Below are 24,033 nucleotides of genomic sequence, written 5' to 3' on the forward strand. Positions count from 1 at the left end.
TATTCTGTTTTCTCCCTATATAATTTGAATACACGGGAGAAGAGGAAAATACTGCGAAGATCAATTTCCAGAAAAAAAAGGGATGTGCACTTAAGTATTATATGTTACTGTATTGCACTATCTTCTGACCAAGCCTTAGAGACGTTGGCTCTCATGTGGCGCTCTGTGTAAATTGATACCACCCATTTTGCACTGTACATTCAAGGTATCCAATTCGCGGAGGGGAGTTCCAATGTTGGTAAAAAAGAGTTATGCAAGACCTGGGCTAAAACATTAGCTGACCCTCATGCGCTAGCTGACCGCAGGATAGGCTAGGGTCGGGCCGATATCATGGGCGCCATGAGGCGCTTTGGAGAGCTCGGGCCGTCGTCAGTTGAGCTGTACTGTGTGGAGGAGTGAGGCCCTTCAGTGCCCCGGGGTCTGTGTCAACAGCAGTTATAATATAATGAGCCAGTCAGCAGGCCACTACAGGGACCAGCCACGTCTCTCCCAAGTTACCCCACTGCCGAGGGGAGGGTATTCTTTACCTCCTGCGCCCCCACTGCAGTAAATAGGGGGAGGGAGAGAGACAGGTGCCGCTGGTGCGTTGTATGATAGAGGTGTGTCACTTTGTGGCCGAGTGCTGCAATATGGATGCCAGCACATGAAAGTTCCTCCGGGCCTGATATAAGCAGCCAGCCCTTATCTCAGCTCACCTGTGATTGGTAACCGGAGATCCTGACAAGCGGCAGTCCCAGCCGCTAAGGAGGGGGCGCCGGGTAAAGTGCGGTGAACCGCTGGCGGGGATCTGGGCCTCCCGTCCTTCTCCCTTGATCAGGCCGCGGTGAGATGGCAGCCGCACTCGCGCTGCTGCTGTCCTCAGCTGTACGGAGCTCCGGGCGCCGGGTGCTGTTAAGGGCTGCTGCTGGGCCGAGGCAAGGTCCCGCTATTCCCCTCACTGATCTCAATTACTGTGAGAGGTGGATCCGAGTGCGCGGCTCCGGGACGACAGAACGGGACCCGCTTCTAATCTAGGCCCCGGCTTCGGTCTGGGGAGAGGGCCGCAACCCGCAGGAGCGCTGAAAAGCACTCCCCGATTCCGCGGCGACTCTCCAGATAGCCCAGGCAGATGGGGCACAGCGGGAAAGGTAAAAGGGTGTAGGTGGGGGACCCAGGTGCACTTAAAAAGGGGCCTTTTGGCAGCTTTATGCACAGGAGCTCTTGAGCTGCACGTCTGCCTCCTGTGGTAGTTAGGCCACACCCTCCAGATCTAATAAATCTAATAAAGTGCACTGTATACACAAAAGAGAGAGATATGGGGTAGGAAGCCTCAGTGCAGTGCTTGCAGTCAGTTATCTGTATAGAGCTTAAGGGTTGATTCAATGTCCCACTGAAATATGAAGCCTGCTGCCCAGCGAGCACATCAGGAGCAGCACACTTCAGAGGAGCCTGCTCCGCCACCTCCAAGATGGCCGCCGTCAGCCCCAGTGAGTCTCTGCTCCGTCCGCCACTGCCAGCGATCTGCAGGTTCAGGGGCCAGCCCGTGCCCCCGCTGTCTTCAGCAAGGCCCCACCGGTAAGCCCAGGTCACCAACGGGCCGCTCGTACGAGCGCTGTGTCCGCACCGCACCCGCCGCCACAACCAATATGGCCGCTGCCACCGGATCCCCTCAGCTCGGCACGGCACAGCTAGTTACTCATGGCTCCAGGGGCTCTCCTCACCGCCGCGTCTATTCAGCAAAGGCTCCCAGGTAAGAGGCCGGCAGTGGGGTAGGCCGTTGAGCGGTGTGCAGCGCCCGGCGGTCGTCGGAGCGCGGACGGAGGGCTCCCAAATTTAGGTCCCGGCTTCAACGTGGGGGGAAGGCCGCAACCTGCAAGCATAGGACGAGCCTATGCCCCGGCTCCGCAGCGCACCCCCAGTACACACAGAGCAGCAAGGGCCGCTGTAGGATGTTTTGGGGAACAGGTAGATGGGGTTAGGTAGATATAAAGGGGTTTAAGAGGGTTTTTTTCAGCAGGAGCTCCCCTGGGACACTTCCTTCCAGTTCAGGCCACAAGCCACACCCCGTGTTTTTTTTCTTATTGGCCTTTTCTCTCTCTTGTAGGTGGCTATATTGTTTGTTTTGGACATTATCTATTTATATTGCCGAAGTAGGCCAGTTTATTTTTCCAATTTCAAACAAAGTTTCCATTTATTTTCTGAGCAGGTAAGTTGCCTGTCCCTGGGTGGCATGGTGTGGGAGTGCTGAGAGTGTGTGTGTGTGTTTGTGTGTGTTTTTTTTCTTATTGGCCTTTTCTCTCTCTTGTAGGTGGATATATTGTTTGTTTTTGAGAGTATTTTTTTTTTTTGCCGAAGTAGATCTTTTTTGGTTTGTGTTTTGATGCAAAGTTTTTTGTTGGTTTTCTGAGCAGGTAAGTGGCCTATTAACTTATTTTTAAAAAAATTTTTGTTAAAAAAAAACATACTTAGTAGTTAATTCATATCTTGTTGCAGTAATTATATGGGTATGTTTATTTTAAAAATTAAATTGTTATTTGTGATGGTAACCTATGTTGTAGGTATGTAGCTAACTGTGGCTTAATGGGTTTTTTTTGGGTTTATTGTTCCGTATTTTCATCATGAAGATATGGAGTACGCTCCTGCAGTAAGTGAACACCCATACACTTTTTTATTTGTTTTTTTTGTCAATGTGTGTTGTTAATTGATTGTGTGTTTTAATGATTCTTACCTTCATTTGAAGTTGGTGATGTCCATACATGTGGCAGCGGAAGCCCTCCCACCCCAACCCCAGGAAGCACTCCCACCCCAACCGGCGCAAGCCCTCCAACCCCAACCGGCTCCTCATCCTCCAAGGCAACGGAGGCGTGCAAGGCCACCAATTTTCCGTAGCCGTGTCCTCCTTTTTGGGATGCCTGATGATGTTGTGTTGCGCAGATACAGACTGCCACCTCATCTAATCCTAGACACTCTCTCCATAATAGAGAGTGATCTAGAACAATCCATTAGGTATCCTACAGCAATACCAGCATTGACACAATTACTTGCTGTGTTACATTTTTTGGCCACTGGTTCGTACCAGCATGTAGTTGGTGATCTGGTTGGCATGTCGCAGGGCCAGTTCAGTAAGGTCCTGCGGCATGTCAGCCAAGCTTTCATAACCCGAGTAAAGCAATTTATATCAATGCCTTTGGATGTTGGTGCCCTGGCTGTGGTGAAGCGGCAATTTCAGGAAGGGGGTAGTCGCTTCCCACACGTTATTGGGGTTGTGGATGGGACACATGTTGCCATTGTTGCGCCAAGACATAATGAAGAAATCTTTAGAAACAGGAAACTGTTTCATTCTCTGAATGTAATGGTTGTTTGTGGCACATCCCTCCAGATCCTGTCCCTGAATTCTAAGTTCCCTGGGAACTCCCATGATGCCCATGTCATTAGACAATCAGGGATATGGCAAAGATTAGGAACGATGGAAGACCAAGACATGGCTATTGGGTGAGTTTTTAAATTATCATTATTGGAACAGTCATATTATTAGAATTACATTCTTTAATGTTGCTTTTATCCTTTTTCTCTTCTCATATTATCAAACAGGAGACCGTGGATATCCTTGCTCACCCTGGCTTATGACTCCTTACAGTAAACCCAGGCCAGGACCACAGTCCGCATTTAACTCCGCGCTTACTGCCACTAGACAGCCGGTGGAGCGCATGATTGGTGTTCTTAAAGGGCGTTTTCGTATGCTCCACCGCACTGGTGGCGACATCATGTATTCGCCGGAGATGGTAAGTAAAATTGTGGTCCTGTGCGCTATCCTACATAACATCGCTGTAAGGAGTCGCGTAGAGCTTCCCCACACGGAGGAATTGCCGGATGAGATGCCAGGGGTTGGGCGGACATTCCGTGGGGGGAGTGTGTACCGCCGGGGGAATGCTGTAAGGGCTCGAATTGTGCGGGATTATTTCAGGTATTGTTAATAATTTTAATTTTGTTTCGTCTCCCAAAACTGTCTGTACGTGGTTTTTTTTTTTTTTGGACTGATGGCATTTAGGTAGCTTGGTAAAGTTCAGAGTGTGTTGCTTGTGTTTTGTGAGTATTTATTATTGTTTCAGTACACAATTAATCTGTAATGTTCTCCTTATCATGCTTGTTGTGTAAGATTGTTGTAGACAATGTTTTTTTTTTTTTTTTTTTTTAATTTGGGGTAATTGTGTTATTAACCAACAAAATAAATATATATATATATATATATATATATATATATATATATACAAAAAGTTCATCACTCACCAAAATGAGCTCACTTATCCTCACAACATCAATGAATAAATGAATAAATGATGGGGGTTTAGTTAGTGAATTGGCCAATGCACGGAAGCCTCCATACCGCTCGCCAAGGTACCCCACCTAGGTGGCCATGGGCTACATGCACCCCACCCTATTAGTGGCGAGTGCGGATACTGCACCCCGCTTCTGGGGTGGCGAGTGCTGTGGTTTTCTATTTGCTGGTATATATATATAGATATATTTATGTTTGGCTTGTGCATCTGTTTACAATAAAAATGACACAACATCTGATCCTAAAAAACATAAACTTTGTGACTTTGTGTAGCTGATTGTTCCTGCAAAATGTGGTGAGTACACAGATTGTAACACTTATTTTTTTTATTTTTTTTTGTGCTCTCTCTCTCTCTCTCTCTCTCTCTCTCTCTATATATATATATATATATATACATATATATATATATTTTTTTTGTATATATATATATGTAGACTTATATGTTTATGTATTGCGGCAATATATTAATGGTATATGTGTGTGTATGTATCTATAGAACTATCTAGAGACATATCTAAACATTGTCATGTTTGTTTGTTTTTGCTTTTATTCTACAAACCTACAATGCTATTAATTTAGAAGCATTACTTTTGAATACAAATGCAAAAAAAAAATTGTGTGTGTGTGTGTCCGCGGGTGCGAATCTCCGCAGATGCGAACTGTCCACACTGTCCTGCACATTAATGTACACATATCAATAAAGTTTAATACAGATGACACCATACAATTACAACCAATCAAATGCCACCACACACTATAAATATATGCCCATGTATGGAAAACGCCATTGGCACCATGCGCGCAGCTGCATTTACACGCCGTGAGCTGCGCGTGTTGATAGCGGTGATAGACGGACGCGTAGGCCGCGCAGGGCCCTTTATACCCAATAGGGTTAAGCGCGAGGCCTACGCGGAGGTCCACCGCATACTGCGGACACTCACCAGGACACGGCGCACAATAATACAGTTAGAAAGGCGATGGAGTGACCTCCGCCATCGCACGCCGGAGCTGTTGGCAGAATTGCGCCAACAAATTCGCAATCGACGTATACGCAGTAAGTTTAACACATTACAATAAATATGTTTATTACACTGAGATTAGTAGCAGAAACTTTAAATGTAAAGACTGCACATTTTCACTAAGAAGTTATATAGTGAGAAAATTAGCAGACTGTGTAATTACACTATTGTAGAACAAACATGACAAGTTTCCACATTGTGTGTGGTTATGGCTTGCAGTACTGACTGTGTAGCAAAGTGCTTGTGAAAAAGTTAATGCTGTTGTACTGAGTTGCTACACAGGCTGTCGGCTGAACACAATAACTTGCTCTGTGTCTTTAACATGGGACAGAACAATGTAATTTTAAAATGCTGATGGGTTTTTTTTTAGGCACAAATTAATTATTACATATGTCATTCTAGGGCAAGCACAACGGCAAGCAGCGGGTGGAAGGCCTACCATTTCTAGGCCAGACCAATCGCCTTCTCCGCCCCCCTCCCCTACTGTGGCCCAATCCCCTTCTCCGCCCCCCTCCCCCTCTCTTTCCCAATCCCCTTCTCCGCCCCCCTCCCCCTCTCTTTCCCAATCCCCTTCTCCGCCCCCCTCCCCTTCTGTGGCCCAATCCCCCTTTCCGCCCCCTCCCCTCTCTTTCCCAATCCCCTTCTCCACCCCCCTCCCCTTCTGTGGCCCAATCCCCCTCTCCGCCCCCTCCCCCTCTCTTTCCCAATCCCCTTCTCTGCCCCCCTCCCCTTCTGTGGCCCAATCCTCCTCTCGGGCCCCCTCCCCCTCTCTTTCCCAATCCCCTTCTCCTCCCCCCTCCCCCTCTCTTTCCCAATCCCCTTCTCCGCCCCACTCCCCTTCTGTGGCCCAACCCACCTCTCCACCACCCTCCCCCTCTCTTTCCCAATACCCCTCTCTGCCCCCCTCCCCCTCTGTGGCCCAACCCACCTCTCCGCACCCCTCTGTGGCCCAACCCACCTCTCTGCCACCCTCCTCCTCTCAATCTGACCCACCCTCTGTAACCAGCTCCCCCTTCCATCCTCTTTCCCCCATCCAGCCTCCTTCCCCCATCCAGCCTCCTTGTCAGGAATCGACTCACCACTGCCACATCTGTCCGTCGGTGCGGACTCCGTCCGGGGTCCCTACGTTCTGCTGTCGTCCGCCCCTCTGCCGCCAGACGTCATCCTGGGCCTAGGAACGCTCCTGTAACAGCGGGCGTGTGAGCACGCCGCATTCCCGCCGGGCCGCGGCATGGGCGCCGCCATGACAGTTTCCATCGGTCAGAGTATGGTGGCCAATCCGGAGCTTGGCCGCACCTCCTTTTCCCACTCCAACCAATGTCTGCACACCAGGGGGTATATCAGGAGCTGCAGGGTGAGCCTGTGGTTGTCCTGAACTTTGTGTCACTCCTGCGACCCATGTGCCTGGATTCCTCCGTGTTCCTGGTTACCTTCCTGGATCCTCCGTGTTCCTGGTTACCTACCTGTTCCTCCGTGTTCCTGGTTACCTTCCTACATCTCCGTGGAACTACAAGCATCAGCAACCCCTGCATCTGTATTTGGCTCCACACCTAACTACAACCGCAGTGTGCTTCAGCCTCTGCAGTAGAGACTCTCTCCAGGTGCATTCCATCACCTCACCTGTGAAGCAGCTTGCTAGCTGCCTGAGCTTAACGAACTGCTCTGTGAACTTCCACCTGAGTCTCCTGCATCTGCTACCAGGTTTGCTACACATATATTACCATCTCTGCTGGCTCCACGTTTTAAACCATTCTGGTTCTCACACCAGTGAACTTATCCATCATTACCATTTCCTCCATAGACTCTCAGCTTCCAAGCTGCACCATTTCCATTGCATACTTTTTATTGTTTATTCCTGCACGTTATTCTGCTGCCTTATTGTGTGAACTTTTATGTTAATAAAACACCATTGCGCTGATGCGCAGAAACCCAATCCAGCCTCCTCACTTCTTCCATCCTACCTCCACTGACCCACTAGTGCCCCCTCCGGGGACACAAGCAAAACCGAACCTGACAGTAAGTTCAGGACAGATGGACTCGGACGGTGGTCAGAGTGTGGGGTCAGGGGCCTTACAAAATCTAGTCTCCCGCTTGGATGGTCAAGAGGCTGTGCAGCAGCAGATGTTCCAGTTTCTGCAAGGGATGTCCTCCCGGATTGATACACTACAGCAAACCCTGCCTAGTGTACTTGCTACTCCAGTTCCAGTTACCCCAGCACCTGCAAGTGCTGTGAGTTCTTCTACGCCGGCTGCATCAGCTCCAGTGTCACGCTTGCACCTGCCTGTGCCTAGCAAATATGATGGCAGTCCGAAGCTATGTCGCGGGTTCCTTAACCAATGTGAAATCCAGTTTGAATTATTATCACACAATTTCCCCACGTCAAGATCCAAGGTTGCCTACATTATCTCACTGCTCTCTGGTTCTGCCTTGAGTTGGGTGTCTCCTCTGTGGGAACGTGCTGACCCTCTAATGAACAACTACGCTGAATTGGTGTCAACCTTCAGACGTATCTTTGACGAGCCAGGTCGTGCAACATCAGCCTCTGCAGACCTTATTCAGCTTCGTCAAGGTACCCGGAGTATGGGACAATATGTCATCCAGTTCCAGACGTTAGCCGCAGAGATTCAGTGGAATAATCAAGCCCTGGTAGCAGCCTTCTGGCATGGACTTTCAGATCGGATCAAGGATGAACTGGCAACCCGCGATGTCCCTGAGCAATTGCCTGAACTGATTTCTCTATGCATCAAGTTGAACTCTCGCATCCGCGAACGCAACAGTGAGCGTGCTCGTAGTGAGCCGTGCAAGTCAAGAATGGTACCTTGTGTACAATTTCAGCCTCCACCTTCTGATGAGCCTATGCAAGTTAATAGGTCCCGCTTTACTCCTGAGGAGCGGTCAAGAAGACTCCGTGAGAGACTGTGTCTTTATTGTGCGGCTGCAAGTCACCAGATCAATTCTTGTACAGTGCGTTCGGGAAACGCCAGATCCTGACTTGTAAAGGAGGAGTCAAGTTGGGATCTTCTAGACAAGCTCCTTCAAACCAAGACCTCATTCTTCCTGTGACTTTAGAGACTACAGATGGTCTTCAGTCTGCATCTGCGTTAGTGGACTGTGGAGCCGCAGGAAACTTCATCACTCAAGCTGCGGTAGATAAGTTTTGTTTGCCTATCTGTGAACTCTCATATCCAGTCTACATCACTGCAGTAGATGGTAGCCGAATCTCCAAGGGGAATATCTCTCACCAAACCAGACCAGTGGTTCTGGGAGTCGGGTTCCTGCATTCTGAATTAATAAAGTTTTTAGTTATTCCTCAGGCAACCCAGGAGATCGTGTTGGGAATGCCCTGGCTCCAACTACATAATCCGCAGATTGATTGGTCTACGTTACAACTCACTTCCTGGGGTTCACATTGTCGCCAGTCCTGCTTAGCCCAAGTTTGTCCTACCAAGTCTTCTGAAGTCAAAACCCAGTCAAATCTTCCTGCGGCTTACCAAGATTTCTCTGACGTCTTCAGTGAAAAGGCCGCTGATGTTCTGCCGCCCCATAGAGAGTGGGATTGCCCCATTGACCTCATTCCCGGCAAGAAACCACCAAGGGGGCGTACCTATCCATTATCCGTTCCTGAAACTGAGGCGATGAGCGACTACATCAGGGAGAACTTACAGAAAGGATTTATCCGTCCCTCATCTTCACCCGCTGGTGCGGGCTTCTTCTTTGTTAAAAAAAAAGATGGAGGATTACGTCCATGCATTGACTACCGGGGTCTCAATGACATTACCATCAAGAACAGTTATCCATTACCACTCATCACTGAATTGTTTGATAGAGTTAAGGGAGCCCGCATCTTCACCAAGTTAGATCTCCGCGGTGCCTACAACCTCATCAGAATCCGTAGTGGTGACGAATGGAAGACAGCTTTTAATACTCGAGATGGTCATTACGAGTACCTGGTAATGCCATTTGGGTTGAGCAATGCCCCAGCAGTGTTCCAGTACTTTGTTAACGAAATCTTCCGTGACGTTCTGTACAAATACCTCGTAGTTTACCTGGATGATATCCTCATCTTCTCCCAAGATCTCTCTTCTCATCGTCTGCAAGTCCGTGAGGTCCTCCGACGTCTTCGTGAGAATCGTCTCTACGGCAAATTATCCAAGTGTACCTTCGAAGTTCCCTCCATACCCTTCCTGGGGTATATAATTTCCGGATCGGATCTCCAGATGGACCCGACAAAGTTGGAAGCCATTGCCAATTGGTCCATTCCAAGTAGTCTTAAGTCTATTCAGCGATTCCTGGGATTCGCCAATTATTATAGGAAGTTTATCCGAGGATTTTCAACTCTCATCGCTCCTATTACCAATTTAACTCGGAAAGGGGCAGATCATTCCAACTGGTCAGAAGAAGCTTTAGCGGCATTTCAAAAGATCAAGCTGGCCTTTATGTCTGCTCCAGTTCTGTCTCAACCGGATGTAAACAAGCTATTCGAGTTGGAGGTGGATGCTTCCAGAGTAGGAGTTGGAGCTGTTCTCTCCCAGAAGGGAACTGATGGGAAGATTCATCCTTGTGGATTTTATTCTCGTAAATTCCTCCCTGCAGAAGCTAACTATTCCATTGGAGATCAAGAACTACTAGCGATCAAGCTGGCCCTTGAGGAATGGAGGTATCTCCTGGAAGGGGCCAAATTTCCGTTCAACATCTATACGGATCATAAAAATCTGCTTTATTTGAAGGCAGCCCAGTGCCTCAATCCTCGCCAGTCCCGGTGGGCTATGTTCTTCTCTCGTTTTAACTTTAAGCTTAATTTCCGCCCAGGTTCTCAGAATATCAAGGCAGACGCTTTATCCCGATCTATGGAGTCCGGAGAGGAGACCTCCAACTCGGTTCCGCATTCCATCCTGAGTCCAGTGGTATTTGCTGCGTCTCAAGTTTCTCCTGCTCCACCTCCTGGTAAGACTTTTGTTTCCCCAGAACTCCGTTCCAAGTTGCTGTCTTGGGCTCATCAGTCCAAATTCACTGGGCATCCTGGTGTCCTGAAAACTTTCAAGTTCCTCTCTGAGACATACTGGTGGCCGAAGATGAAAGTTGACATCAAAGATTTTGTGGCATCCTGCCCGAAGTGTGCGCAGCACAAGACTCCTCGACAATCTCCAGCAGGTCAGTTACAACCATTGTCTGTTCCCAACCGTCCCTGGTCACACTTGTCCATGGATTTCATCTCTGACCTTCCCTCTTCTCAAGGATTCAATACCATCTGGGTTGTGGTTGACAGGTTTACCAAAATGGCCCATTTTGTACCACTCCAGGGTCTTCCTTCCGCACCAAAGCTTGCCCAAATCTTCCTACGGGAGATTTTCCGCTTACATGGACTACCCACTGAAATTATATCTGACCGTGGAGTTCAGTTTGTGGCAAGATTTTGGAGAGCCCTTTGTTCTGCCATGCAAGTCAACCTCAAGTTTTCGTCAGCCTACCACCCTCAGACGAATGGGCAGACTGAGAGGGTAAACCAAGAGTTAGAAACCTTTTTAAGACTTTATGTTTCGTCTTCTCAAGATGACTGGTTGGACCTGCTCCCATGGGCTGAATTTGCCCACAATTTCCGCTACCATACTGCTACAGAAACAACTCCGTTCTTTGCTGTATATGGACAACATCCCCGTGTTCCAGATTTTCAAGAACTTCCTCACATTGATGTCCCTGCTGCCACTGCTGTCTTGAGTCAGTTCTCTTCAACCTGGAGGAAGATTCATGCTTCTCTCAAGAAGGCTTCTAGCCGGTATAAGTTCTTTGCTGACCGCAAAAGACGTGCAGTTCCTAGCCTGAAACCTGGTGACAAGGTTTGGCTTTCCACCCGGAACCTCCGTCTTAGAGTCCCGTCGATGAAATTTGCACCACGTTTCATCGGTCCCTTTTCCATCGAAAGAGTCATCAGTCCTGTGGCCTACAAGCTCAAGTTACCACCTTCTCTACAAATCCCTAATGCCTTTCATGTCTCTCTCCTCAGACCGTTAGTCCTGAATCGCTTCCAAAGAGCTCTTCCAGTCGGCCCCAAAGTGCGAACTCAGCGGGGCGTGGAGTTCGAGATAGAGAAGATTCTGGATTCCCGTTGCCGGTACGGTCGTCTACAATACCTTATCGACTGGTCCGGTTATGGTCCTGAGGAGAGAAGTTGGGTGAATTCGTCAGATGTCCATGCTCCAAGGTTGGTCCGTGTCTTCCACAGAACTCATCCTTCCAAGCCACGTGGGTGTTCAGTGCCCACCCATAAAGGAGGGGGTACTGTCAGGAATCGACTCATCACTGCCACATCTGTCCGTCGGTGCGGACTCCGTCCGGGGTCCCTACGTTCTGCTGTCGTCCGCCCCTCTGCCACCAGACGTCATCCTGGGCCTAGGAACGCTCCTGTAACAGCGGGCGTGTGAGCACGCTGCATTTCCGCCGGGCCGCGGCACAGGCGCCGCCATGACAGTCTCCATCGGTCAGAGTACGGCGGCCAATCCGGAGCTTGGCCGCACCTCCTTTTCCCACTCCAACCAATGTCTGCACACCAGGGGGTATATCAGGAGCTGCAGGGTGAGCCTGTGGTTGTCCTGAACTTTGTGTCACTCCTGCGACCCATGTGCCTGGATTCCTCCGTGTTCCTGGTTACCTTCCTGGATCCTTCGTGTTCCTGGTTACCTACCTGTTCCTCCGTGTTCCTGGTTACCTTCCTACATCTCCGTGGAACTACAAGCATCAGCAACCCCTGCATCTGTATTTGGCTCCACACCTAACTACAACCGCAGTGTGCTTCAGCCTCTGCAGTAGAGACTCTCTCCAGGTGCATTCCATCACCTCACCTGTGAAGCAGCTTGCTAGCTGCCTGAGCTTAACGAACTGCTCTGTGAACTTCCACCTGAGTCTCCTGCATCTGCTACCAGGTTTGCTACACATTTATTACCATCTCTGCTGGCTCCACGTTTTAAACCATTCTGGTTCTCACACCAGTGAACTTATCCATCATTACCATTTCCTCCATAGACTCTCAGCTTCCAAGCTGCACCATTTCCATTGCATACTTTTTATTGTTTATTCCTGCACGTTATTCTGCTGCCTTATTGTGTGAACTTTTATGTTAATAAAACACCATTGCGCTGATGCGCAGAAACCCAATCCAGCCTCCTCACTTCTTCCATCCTACCTCCACTGACCCACTAGCGCCCCCTCCGGGGACACAAGCAAAACCGAACCTGACACTCCTTCCCCACCTTCAGAATGGGCAGCAGAGGCCCCGGAGCCACTTGAGGGAGGTGATCAAGTGGCAGAGGAGAGTAAGTTCACACACATTGACATTTAATTTGTTACCTAATTTAAATTCACATTCTAATAAATGCAGTGTTGTACTGGGGCCAATCTTTTGCCAAGGTAAAATATTTGTCTTCTTCATCATGGTATGGATGTTGCATTTACATTTGTGTGAGGATCATTAGATGTACAGTGTCTACGTCTGCAATGTTTAGGATGCCCACTCTAGGTCGACACTCATTATGTTGACAGGGTTGCCTGGACAACAGGGTTTATATGTGCAACATTATCAGCAAAACAGTTAGACCTGAGTGGAGTTTAGTATGTTGTTTGACTTTTACACTTGTGCCTGGGTATTCCAATATTTGCACATTGAACTCGCATGCTTCACTTTGTTAGGCAGGCTATGTACACAGTGATTTGTGTTGTTAAAGTTACACTCCCAAAAAAATTTACAAATTTTTTAAAACCTGTTTGACTTTATGTAGTAAGGCAGGCTTTCAGGGAGTGTGGGCCTGCTAGGATATGTGGTCCTTCTGAAGATGTTGATATGCAGTGTGATGATGCAGGGCCAACTACAAAAAAGATAAGTCTGCTTCACTCCAGATGTGAATGAATCCCAGCATGGTGTTACATTTACTAAGATGGTAGTTCTATTTAAGATGGGATGTTGCCCATAGCAACCAATCAGATTATACTTTTCATTTATTTTGCACCTTCTACAAGATAATATGTGGAATTTGATTGGTTGCTATGGGCAACGTCCCATCTTAAATAGAACTCCCATATTAGTAAATATACCCCATGGTGTGATACACTTTGTACAAAAATAAAAATAAAATAACAAACATTGCTGAGCAGGCTTGTGTGTTGTTCTGCTACTGTTTTCTCATTAAAACATCCATGATGTAGTCACTTTGCCATTAAAGCAGGCCTGTCCAAACTGCGGCCCTCCAGCTGTTGAGAAACTACACATCCCAGCATGCCCTGACACAGCTTTAGCATTCTCTGACAGCAAAACTGGGTCAAAGCATGCTGGTATATGTAGTTTCACAACAGCTGGAGGTCCGCAGTTTGGACATGCCTGCATTAAAGTGTGCTTTGTGCCTTGCTTGTATAATAGGTAATGTGAGAAAGTTATTAATGTTTATTTTGCCTCTTAATTTCAGATGTTGCCGTTGGAGATCCCACAACTTTTGCGGCCATTCTGGCCAGCATGCGCCAGCACCTGGAAGCCTTGCTGGATAATGTCTCACAGCTGCAAAAATTTGGATAAAATAAAAACATTTAAAAAAAAAAGTTTAAAAAGTTAAATGCCCAAAATAAAAAAAATTATAAAAAAAAAAAACATTTTTTTCAAGTTAAGTGGGTGTTGTATTTATTAATGCAATAAAGGAACAGCAGATTGGCTAGCAGAAATTGGTTACCTTAAACATTTCACACATCTAACTTAAGAATGTTATTTTTAATTTAAAAAAAAAATTGAGAGTTAGGAGGCTATTGTTTAAAAAAACATGTAAACACCTTTATTCACAAACTACACCTCTACACAAAAAAAAATAGCATTAGACCAGGCACATTTACCACATCTATATTTTTATTTTATAAATTTAAATGTTGATGGCCAATTATGCCTACAAAGTGTTCTTCAGGTATTCTTTGAAGACTTAATTGGTTATGACCATTATCATTCATTACACTCATTGTAATCGTAATTGAGGATGGCTTGTGTAGTTTGAACTGAAAGCTGTAATTTAACTTTAAAAAAAAACCCATTGCTGTGCGTATTTTAGCAAAAGCGTGTGCAATTTTAAGAGGAATGTGTAAATCTACGAGAAGTTAGGATTTTTACGATGAGGTTTGTGGTAATGCGATGGGTTCGCATTAGTGCGATGTCATTTGGCATACGCCTGCTTTGTGTACTACTGCGTACGAAATAGCAAAAATACGTTGGGGGCGGTTATTCGCTATTGTGCAACGTGTTCGCAATATTGCGAATATGTTGTGTGAACAAAAAAAATAGCGATCAACTCGGAATCACCCCCCATGTGCACTGCAGGTGTGGCAGATATAACATGTGTTATTTTTACACTGCAATTTAGATTTCAGTTTGAACACACCCCACTCAAATCCAACTCTCTCTGCACGTTATATCTTGCCCCCTACCCCCCCCCCAACACTGCAGTGCACATGATTTTGCCTAACTGCTAACAAATTTGCTGCTGCGATCAACTCTGAATTAGGCCCAAAGATTCCTCAAGCCTGGACACAATACCGCCTTCTTCCCCAGGAACTGTTTCATTTCTATGAATCAGTCACTGGATTGCTACCATAGTTAGAGTACAAGGCTCACTGCTATTACCACCGCATGAATGCTTACCCAGATTAATGTTGCGTAACGCCATAGGTAGTATTGATTTCTCATACACATATTACTTAGGAGATGGCCCAGTGGAGAAATCTAATTCATAGGTACAATGGGTGGGAGACATCCAGTCAACATTTTTTAACCATATAGAATCACACTTGAAACTACTTTGCTGTTTGTATCTTACCCCAGTGAAACTCCATAAAATGTGGCCTTCACAATATACATTTTGCTGAAAGAATTGCATGGCTGTTGGCAACTTGTGCCACATATTTTGGGGTTTCCCTCAACTTCAGACTTTGTAGTGTGAGGTATTCAAATTGAAGTGTTTTTTTTTTAATTCAATAATATTTATTAGTTTTGCAAGTGAAACATATAAATCAACAAAAATAACCCCATACAGAAACAAATTTGTCAGGACATATACCGTACACATGTACAGTAAACAGATAGGCTCAACGAGGCAGGTCGGTACCCATAAGCAAATGCCATAAAACATACTAAAGGATAGTCACACTATACACATCACATATCTGCAGTTATTAAATCACCCGAAGGCGTCATTCAGGTGCACTCTATAAGTATATGAAAAGAGTACAAATAGCAGAAATTGCTTCATGAAATAAAGTAAATACACTTTACTCCACTCTTGCCAAACCCGGATAGATGGATTGCACATCTGAAAATAGGAAGCATCAGTGCTCGAAGTGGGCAGTATACAACGGTATGGCACACCGGCACTTCTAGCACCGACGCCCGCCAGGCCGCTGCCGCATGGAGCTGATCGCAGCACTATTATTTCAAATCTACCGCGGAGCGGCAGGTAATCAGGAACGGCAACTCCTGATTGGCTGCCGGTCCGTGGCAGATTTGAGATAGTAGTGCTGCAGTCATAGGAGCCACACTGCAGTGCCACCGACCACAGCCGCCCTCTGCCTCCTCCTCCACTGCACCGTACAGTGAGGAGCTAAACTGGATAGACCTGTGCCCTCAGTCCTTCCCTGCACCTCCGCCAGCTCCCACAACCTCCTTTTCCGCACCATCTTCGAGGCCCACAGCCTCCTCCAACCCGCGCAGACCACGGCATCCTCAGCACCGCCGCTGCTAAAGAGGTGATCTTACCCTGCTGCCTTTCTCTCTCCCTAGTCCCTACTGTATGCCCTTGCTGTCTCTCTCTCTCTGCTCCCTGTCCCTATGTCCCTGCTGTCACTTTCCCTGTCCCTCTATCACTCTCCCTGTCCCTATGTCCCTGCTGTCACTTTTCCTGTCCCTCTGTCACTCTCCCTGTCCCTATGTCCCTGCTGTCACTTTCCCTGTCCCTCTGTCACTCTTTCTGTCCCTACGTCCCTGCTGTCACTTTCCCTGTCCCTCTGTCCCTCTACCTGTCCCTATGTCCCTGCTGTCACTCTCCCTGAATTTTGTCTCATTCCATGTGGCATAATATGAATTTAGTCTCTCTCTGTGTGCTACAATGCGAATTTCAGCTCATTCTGTGTGCTAAAATGTGAATTTTGGCTCATTCTGTGTGCTATAATGTGAATTTCGTTCATACCGTGTGCTATAATGTGAATTTTGGCTCATACCGTGTGCTATAATGTGAATTTTTAGCTCATTCTGTGTGCTACAATGTGAATTTCAACTCATTCTGTGTGCTATAATGTGAATTTTAGCTCATTCTGTGTGCTATGATGTGAATTTCGGCTCATACCGTGTGCTATAATGTGAATTTCGGCTCATTACGTGTGCTATAATGTGAATTTCAGCTCATTCTGTGTGCTATAATGTGAATTTTGTCTCATTCTGTGTGCTATAATGTGAATTTCGGCTAATGCTGTGTGCTATGATGTGAGTTTTGGCTCATACCGTGTGATGTGATGTGAATTTTGGCTCATACCATGTGCTATAATGTGAATTTCAGCTCATTCTGTGTGCTATAATGTGAATTTTGGCTCATTCTGTGTGCTATAATGTGCAGTTTGGCTCATACTGTGTGCTATAATGTGAATTTTGGATCATACCGTGTGCTATAATGTGAATTTCGGCTTATACTGTGTGTTATAATGCAAATTTTTGCTCATACCATGTGCTATAATGTGAATGTTGGCTCATGCCATATGCTATAATGTGAATTTTGGCTCATACCATGTGCTATAATGCGAATTTCGGCTCATACTGTGTGGTATAATGTGAAATGGGCAACCGTACTAGATAGTATAAGGCGTCATACTATTGTGGTGTATAATGTGTATAAGGGGTATATGGTGTGGTAAACTACACTGAAGGACACGTCCCCTTTTGAGTGGCCACTCCCCCTTTTCTGGAGCGTACGCGTGCACCTTCACTTTTCCATACCCCCCCTTCAAAATTTCCACTTCGACCACTGGGAAGCATCAAATATAAGACTATCAATAGCTAACCTAGGATACGTCTTCAATCCCTTATCTGCCCAAAGTCTACACTAAACTAAACATAATAAAATAAAATAAAACCCAAAGCAAACCACCCCATACCCCCCATCCTGTATGACCTACCCCCAACTTAGGTATACCTGGATCCCTAACAAGCCCCCACTAAACTACATTATAGCCTACCCAACCCCCCCCCCTGTCTGCTACACTACCTCTACTAATTAACCCCTGACTAGCTAATTCCCACATCACCCACACACCCCAATGACCCATAGCCACAAAATACCCGGCTCTCTCAATTATAAGGATATATCAATCACACAATATACATTACTGAACTTCACCATCACAAATTCACCATACGTGTTATATATTGCACATTAGGTATCAGTCCGGCCAGTCCTCGAGCACATGTAGGATTGTGGAGATAGTCACATCCCCAGTCCCCCAGGGCCAGACACAACAGGAGATAAAGTTAGATGTCGAAACTTCTCGGCCAGCCATGGACACGTAAAACAATATTTAAAAGTATTTGGGTGAGTGGACAAAAAACTGCAATACAGTCCCCAGAAAAATAGAATCGACTTTCAGGAGGTTAGCGCCGATGTCCAGGGATCCGTCGGCAGAAAGGAGTAGAAACACAGGCGAAAACAGTCCTTGTACACCAGGTGAGTCCATGAGTAACTCTGGTTGTAGGGACCTGAAGGTTTCCCTCACAGACCCTGAGGTGTCAACTGCCACATTATCAAATTTAGCAAGGAGCGTTTCGGTAGAGGCACGTATAGCTAGGAAAAGCTGTAGCAAAGGGCAGCCATCGTTATAACAGGATCAAGCAAGGAAGAAGGAAGCTGGTGTCAAAATGGTGGTGGCTGACACATCACCAAACCCTACCAGCAACCGCAATGGGCACAGTCACCGGAGAAAGCAGGCCAGTAAGGTACAGAAGGAGCACCCGAAGCCAGTATCAGATTGTCACCAAATTAGCAAGGATACCCAGAGCGGCCGAACAGGATTCACATTGGCCAGGCAAGATGGCAATGAGCTGCAAGTACCACACCCCAAACCCTGCAGCAACAGTCGGATGGCTGAAGGAGAGCAGGCAACCAGGGTCCCTCACTGGACACAACTGCTAGCAGGGCAAGATCTGTAGGGTACGTATACATTTGCCGATCAGACCCAGGAGCCGGAGACACCAACACCATAAGCAGAGGGCTGGCCGCATAGAGCTCCGGGAAACAAGCAGGAAATCACCACAGAAAAGTCCCCACATGGAGCCTCCAGTAGTCAGGGACTATTCCCTTTTAAATCCAGCAGTTTGAAGGGAAAAAAAATAGTATAGAAAACAGGATATATTAAGGTTGGTAGCGGGAGAGCCGGCAAATGCTCCCTTCCTCTAGCTACACCAGGCCATGCCCAAAAGTTATTAAGTTTAGTCCTTCTCTTCAATTGCTCTCCTGCACATATATAACGCCGTTTTCCTGATACATGATTGTTATGTACACTACTAGGACACATTCTGGTATTAACCAAAGTGAGCTTAGCTGTAATGGGTGCAAGGGGGTGCCATTGCTGTGGGGCCCAGAGTATAGGGGGTCCACCGCTGGGTCATGACTCAACTGCAGTCAGGTCATAAAGTTGTCTGCTAGGTTCCACGAAATGCTCACTAAGCACTGTGTAACATAATGTGAACTGAGGGCACTGTATAATGTGCTGTGGCAGCAGTACAATGTAGCATATTGTTAACTTGGGCACTATAATGTGACATAATATGAACTGGGGGTACAGTGGGGTATAATGTGACTAGGGCACCACTATGGGGCATAACATTAAGAAGGGCACCACTATAGTTCATAAAATAAACTATAGCACTACTATGGCGCATAAAATGAACTACAGTGGAGAGATGTGTCTCTATAGAAGAGGATGCGGCCCCTTCAAAATGTTGCATGGGGCCCACAAAGTTATGTCTATGCCCCTGCACCTCCCTACCTTGTATGAGCAATATTATTGCTAAAATTCATATTTTTAAATGGAGACACTAGACCTACCATACTCTGCCTCATCACCAATAGTACAATGGTTCCAATGGCATGAATCTGTGACAGATAGGAAGGGAGCTGACTTGATTCTGGCTATAACTTCCTTCCCTCTTCTTTTGTTTTGATGTTAAAATTGATTCTGGATTCCTCTTATAATATCTCATAGCTTATTCAGATGTATGGTTCTATTCTTCTACCCTGTCATTGTTATGTTCAGAGCTATACGTTGGTCATTTTGCACTTATTTTGTACTTTTGTACATTTGCATATTCTAAATAGTTTTCTTTTTGTTTGAACTGGGTTCCCTAATTTTTTCCCCCTTCCTTCATTTTTTCCCCTTCCCTCATTCCCCCCCCCCCCCCTTTTCCTTCTTTCTGCAGGGCCGTAACTAGGGGGGGCTAAGGGGGCATGCGCCCCGGGTGCAGGATTTGAGGGAGCGCCAAAGAGTTACAGAGTAGCAGGTTTATTTATTAATATGTATTATTTATTAACAGTTTTTTATATAGCGCAGCAAATTCCATTGCGCTTTACAATTGGAAATAAAATGATATAATAAAACTGGGTAATAACAAACAGTCATAGAGGTAGGAAGGCCCTGCTCGCAAGCTTACAATCTATACATAGTTATTTTATTTTGTTTTTTACCGACAGTGCTGTGAGACAGGAGACAGCTCCCAGGGCAATGTATCTGACCCACCTGTCTGCCCGCAGCTGGCTCCGATGCTGTGTGGGTGAGCTCCAGTAACTGGGATCTCTCCTATGTCAGCTACTGTCTTAAACTCTCTTTTTTGCCATGCAGTGCTGCGACTAGCGTGCGGTGCATCGTACAAGCTATAGAAGTGCACTTTGCTCCCTTTTAGCAGTATCAACCTCCGCTTTGCCTCCCAGATGGGGGGATTTAGTGTAGCATATAGGGGGGTGTAGTGCAGTGATGTAGTGTACCATATAGGGCAGGGGTTAAAGTGAGTTCCACCACCTGTAATGGTAGGGGGAACTAGTTCCACCTCCTCTATTGCCCTGCACAGTAATTCCAACAGAAAAGCCCACCCCATCATCTACGTCAATCGATGATACAGGCGGCACTAGTGTTGCTAATGAGCTGCAGCCACCTACTCCTTCCTCAGGTCCTGGTGCCTTCATGGTCCTCCTCCAAGAGTTCCATCACCTCACCAGGACCACTTTAAGCCCTGATATAGGGTATGTAGTGTAGTAATGTATTGCAGTATATAGGGGCCTGAAGTGCACTGATGTGGTGTAGCATATAAAGGGATGTAGTGTAGCGATGTCGTGTAGCATATAGGGTATGTATTGCAGTGCATAGGGGCATGTAGTGTAGTGATGTAGTTCAGTGTGTAGGGGATGTAGTAATGGTGATATAACGCCTAATTCAGACCTGATCGCTCGCTAGGGTTTTTTTGCACTGCTGCGATCAGATAGTCATCGCCCACAGGTGAGTGTATTTTAGCTGTGCAAGTGTGCGATCACATGTGTAGCCGAGCTGTACAAACAGATTTTGTGCAGTCTCTGAGTAGCCCAGAACTTACTCAGCCGCTGCGATCACTTCAGCCTATTCAGGACCGGAATTGACGTCAGGAACCCTGCCTGCAAACGCTTGGACACGCCTGTGTTTTTCCAACCACTCCCTGAAAATGGTCAGTTGACACCCACAAACGCCTTCTTCCTGTCAATCTCCTTGCAAACTGCTGTGCGAATGGATCCTTCACACAAACCCATCGCTGATTGGCGATCCACTTTGTACACATGCGACCCGCCTGCGCATTGCAGTGCATCCGCATGCTCAGTTCTGACCTGATCACAGCGCTGCAAAAAAGCTAGCGAGTGATCAGGACTGAATTACCCCATAGTGCAGTGGATAGGGGAATGTAGTGCAGTGATGAAGTGTTATGATAAGGTGCAGCATACCTCCCAACATGACCCTCTCCAGGAGGGACAAAATGCTCTGCTCCTGGACTTCCCTCTCAACGTATGATTGCCGGCACCTGTGGTGAACAGGTTAATGGATAAGAAAGGTGTCTCCCCACAGGTGAAGGCAATCATACATTAAGAGAGAAGTGCAGAAGCAGAGCATGCTGTTCCTCCTGGAGAGGGTCATGTTGGGAGGTATGGTGCAGTGATATAGTGCAATGTATGGGGGCACACAGAGGAGTATGTAGTTGAACATGCTGGGGGACATGTGACGCTTAGGGCATTTGAGGCACATAGGAGAATATTGTCCAGTAGTATCCCCTTTTTTTATAAAATTTTTTATTTTATTTTATTATTATTTATTTATTTATTGGGTGGGGGCGGGCGCCAAATTACTGCCTTGCCCCGGGTGCCGAAAATCCTAGTTTCGGCCCTGCTTTCTGTACCCTCTCTTTCATAAATGTTTAATTGTAAAGTTCCATAAAAATTATTTATGATAAACAGTAATTTCACAATGTAGTATAGTAGCTTTGTATATGACAATGGTACTTTCATCTACAAAACTAAAGATAAAGAGTTAGGTTATAACCAACGATAAAGTCTATTTATCCAACCTAAACTCATTCTGAATGACTGTATCTTTGCTATTTACCAATAGCTAAATACAGGACATATCAGCTATATGTCCCGTATTCAGCAAATAATGCAGAATACTGCAGCCCCCATATATCACAATGGGACCACATTGTGGAGCAAGTTGGCAAAGTCCCAAAAGCAGTAAAATAATTTTAGTTGCAGATGGTTTTAGCCTCTAGCTTATAGGCTGCAGTACCGCTTGAGAGGGGTCTACAGATCCCTCCTTTGCAGTTTGAACTGTGTGCATGTGGTGCCCATAGCCATGCCATAAAGTAATGGCAACGGGTCTCAACATGGAAGTTCATTCTTTCACCTTGCCATAAGCGTGCTGAGAAGGAACTCTAAATGGGGCACAGACATGTCCGGGACAGTTTCCTTATCGTATGTGCAGCCACAGCAAGATTGCAATGGTAATTCGCTGCACTAATGCATCTGTTATTGCTGCAAATAGTGGTGGTAAGAGATGTTAATTAACGTGGGGGGAAATGAAACCACTGATAAACAGGTCCATGTATCACTATCTAGTTACCTAGTTAGAGTATGTGAGCACTAAGCACACTTCTGGATAGCTTGGCACACTTGTAGTAAAGAGTCAGGTATTTGTTCCAGGCCTAGCCAGTGTTTCTAAGTTATAGAAGAGTTCTTCCTATATGTTTCTGCTAAAACATTGTTAGAATTTGTACTTGAAGTGGATATTTGTACTGTACAGAAAAATACATTTGCAGCCAAAATGTTTGATTTACATCAAGTGTTTTAAGGCGTTCCCCAATATACATCCTCAAGCACTGGGTAGATTAAAAATTATTTATAGCATTATTTAGAATTAAATATACAGTATGGCAGTCTAATTTGTAGTAATAAAACTGTTAAACTCCAAAATATCCTGGTTCCATATATTTATCCTCCCCCGCAACTTTCTTAGCTGCAACCCTCTGCTCTGCAGCTGCCTGTAAAACTGACAGGGTCTGCATGAAACGTCTGCCCTATTGTCTGCTGAGGCTGGCATGATGCCCAGTCCACACATCACAGGTCCCCTGGCATGCTGCAGTCTGACATTTCTTGATATTCTACCATTGTTCTCCATCCCAGCGCACAGACGACAGGGATAAAATGCAGAGAGCCTCATCACAAAAGGTTTCATTGGGGTATGCATGCAGATAAACAGTGCAGGGTAACAATGTAACGGATTAGGAAGGCGCACATTCAGAATAAGGAAGCATAGTAATGATCTCAAAGGATTGGCAGAGAAAGTGCAAGTACAGTGGGAAGTATACAGGTTGGAGATGGGGCATATTAGAATACAGACAGTCAACATAAAGTCGGAAGTCAGGGACTTACAAAAATTGCAGATAGACAACACCAGAGGAAAAACAATTAATGTAGCAAGTTATCAAGTTATGTTTATCCTGTATTAATATTTAATAATGATCACACACATCATTGTAGTTTTTGCTCGGGTGTGCTATTCTCTAAAATTCTTATAATACAATACAAGCTGAGCAGCTAGTGGCACAAGAGAATGGACATATCTAATACCAGCAGTTTACATTGTACTGCTCTCACATAATAATTATAATATACCTCTAACGTAGATAATCCTTATATTGGGTAGAGGGAACTATGCAGATAAGTTTGGAGTTCTGCCTGCATGTTACACTTATGGAAGTTGACAACAGATATCTACAACATGTGAATAAAATATACACTAGAAGAATCACATATTGTAGTGGAAAAAAACAATATTCACCTAACATTCTCCAGACATAACTATTCTGTACACCTCTGATACCATGGGTATTCCACACTGCTCCAATTAAAATAAAAAAAAAGGTATGTAAGGAGAATCCATTTACAGAATGGATTCTCACCCTAGGTGGTATGGACATAGAATGAATTATTTTAATAAATGCAATTTTGAAAATGAATGAAGATTAGGTGGCATGAGATCTGAGATACTGTAGCTGGTACTGAATAGTGTACTGGCAAAATTTTACTTATCTACTGTCACATCCCATGTTTCTCAACAGCTCTAGACTAATCA

At 46.0% G+C, this 24,033-nt stretch overlaps 2 long non-coding RNA genes across 4 annotated transcripts in view; one reads left to right on the forward strand and one right to left on the reverse strand.

Moving 5' to 3' along the window:
* LOC135055885 (uncharacterized) overlaps positions 1-13,934 on the forward strand; it is a 340,186-nt gene extending 326,252 nt beyond the window's left edge. For 2 of the 3 annotated variants that reach the window (XR_010243839.1, XR_010243838.1), the window contains exons 3-7: positions 2,084-2,185; positions 2,288-2,390; positions 3,359-3,471; positions 3,571-3,761; positions 13,785-13,934. This is a non-coding gene — a long non-coding RNA (uncharacterized LOC135055885). The remainder of the gene's footprint in view (positions 1-2,083; positions 2,186-2,287; positions 2,391-3,358; positions 3,472-3,570; positions 3,762-13,784) is intronic. The other variant, XR_010243840.1, reaches the window with a different exon arrangement.
* Positions 1-24,033, reverse strand: part of LOC135055886 (uncharacterized) — a 245,138-nt gene that overhangs the window by 220,763 nt on the left and 342 nt on the right. The gene's annotated exons all lie outside the window — the stretch shown is intronic.

The sequence above is a fragment of the Pseudophryne corroboree genome, chromosome 3, assembly GCF_028390025.1.
Source record: "Pseudophryne corroboree isolate aPseCor3 chromosome 3, aPseCor3.hap2, whole genome shotgun sequence".
In the NCBI taxonomy this organism is placed as follows: domain Eukaryota; kingdom Metazoa; phylum Chordata; class Amphibia; order Anura; family Myobatrachidae; genus Pseudophryne; species Pseudophryne corroboree.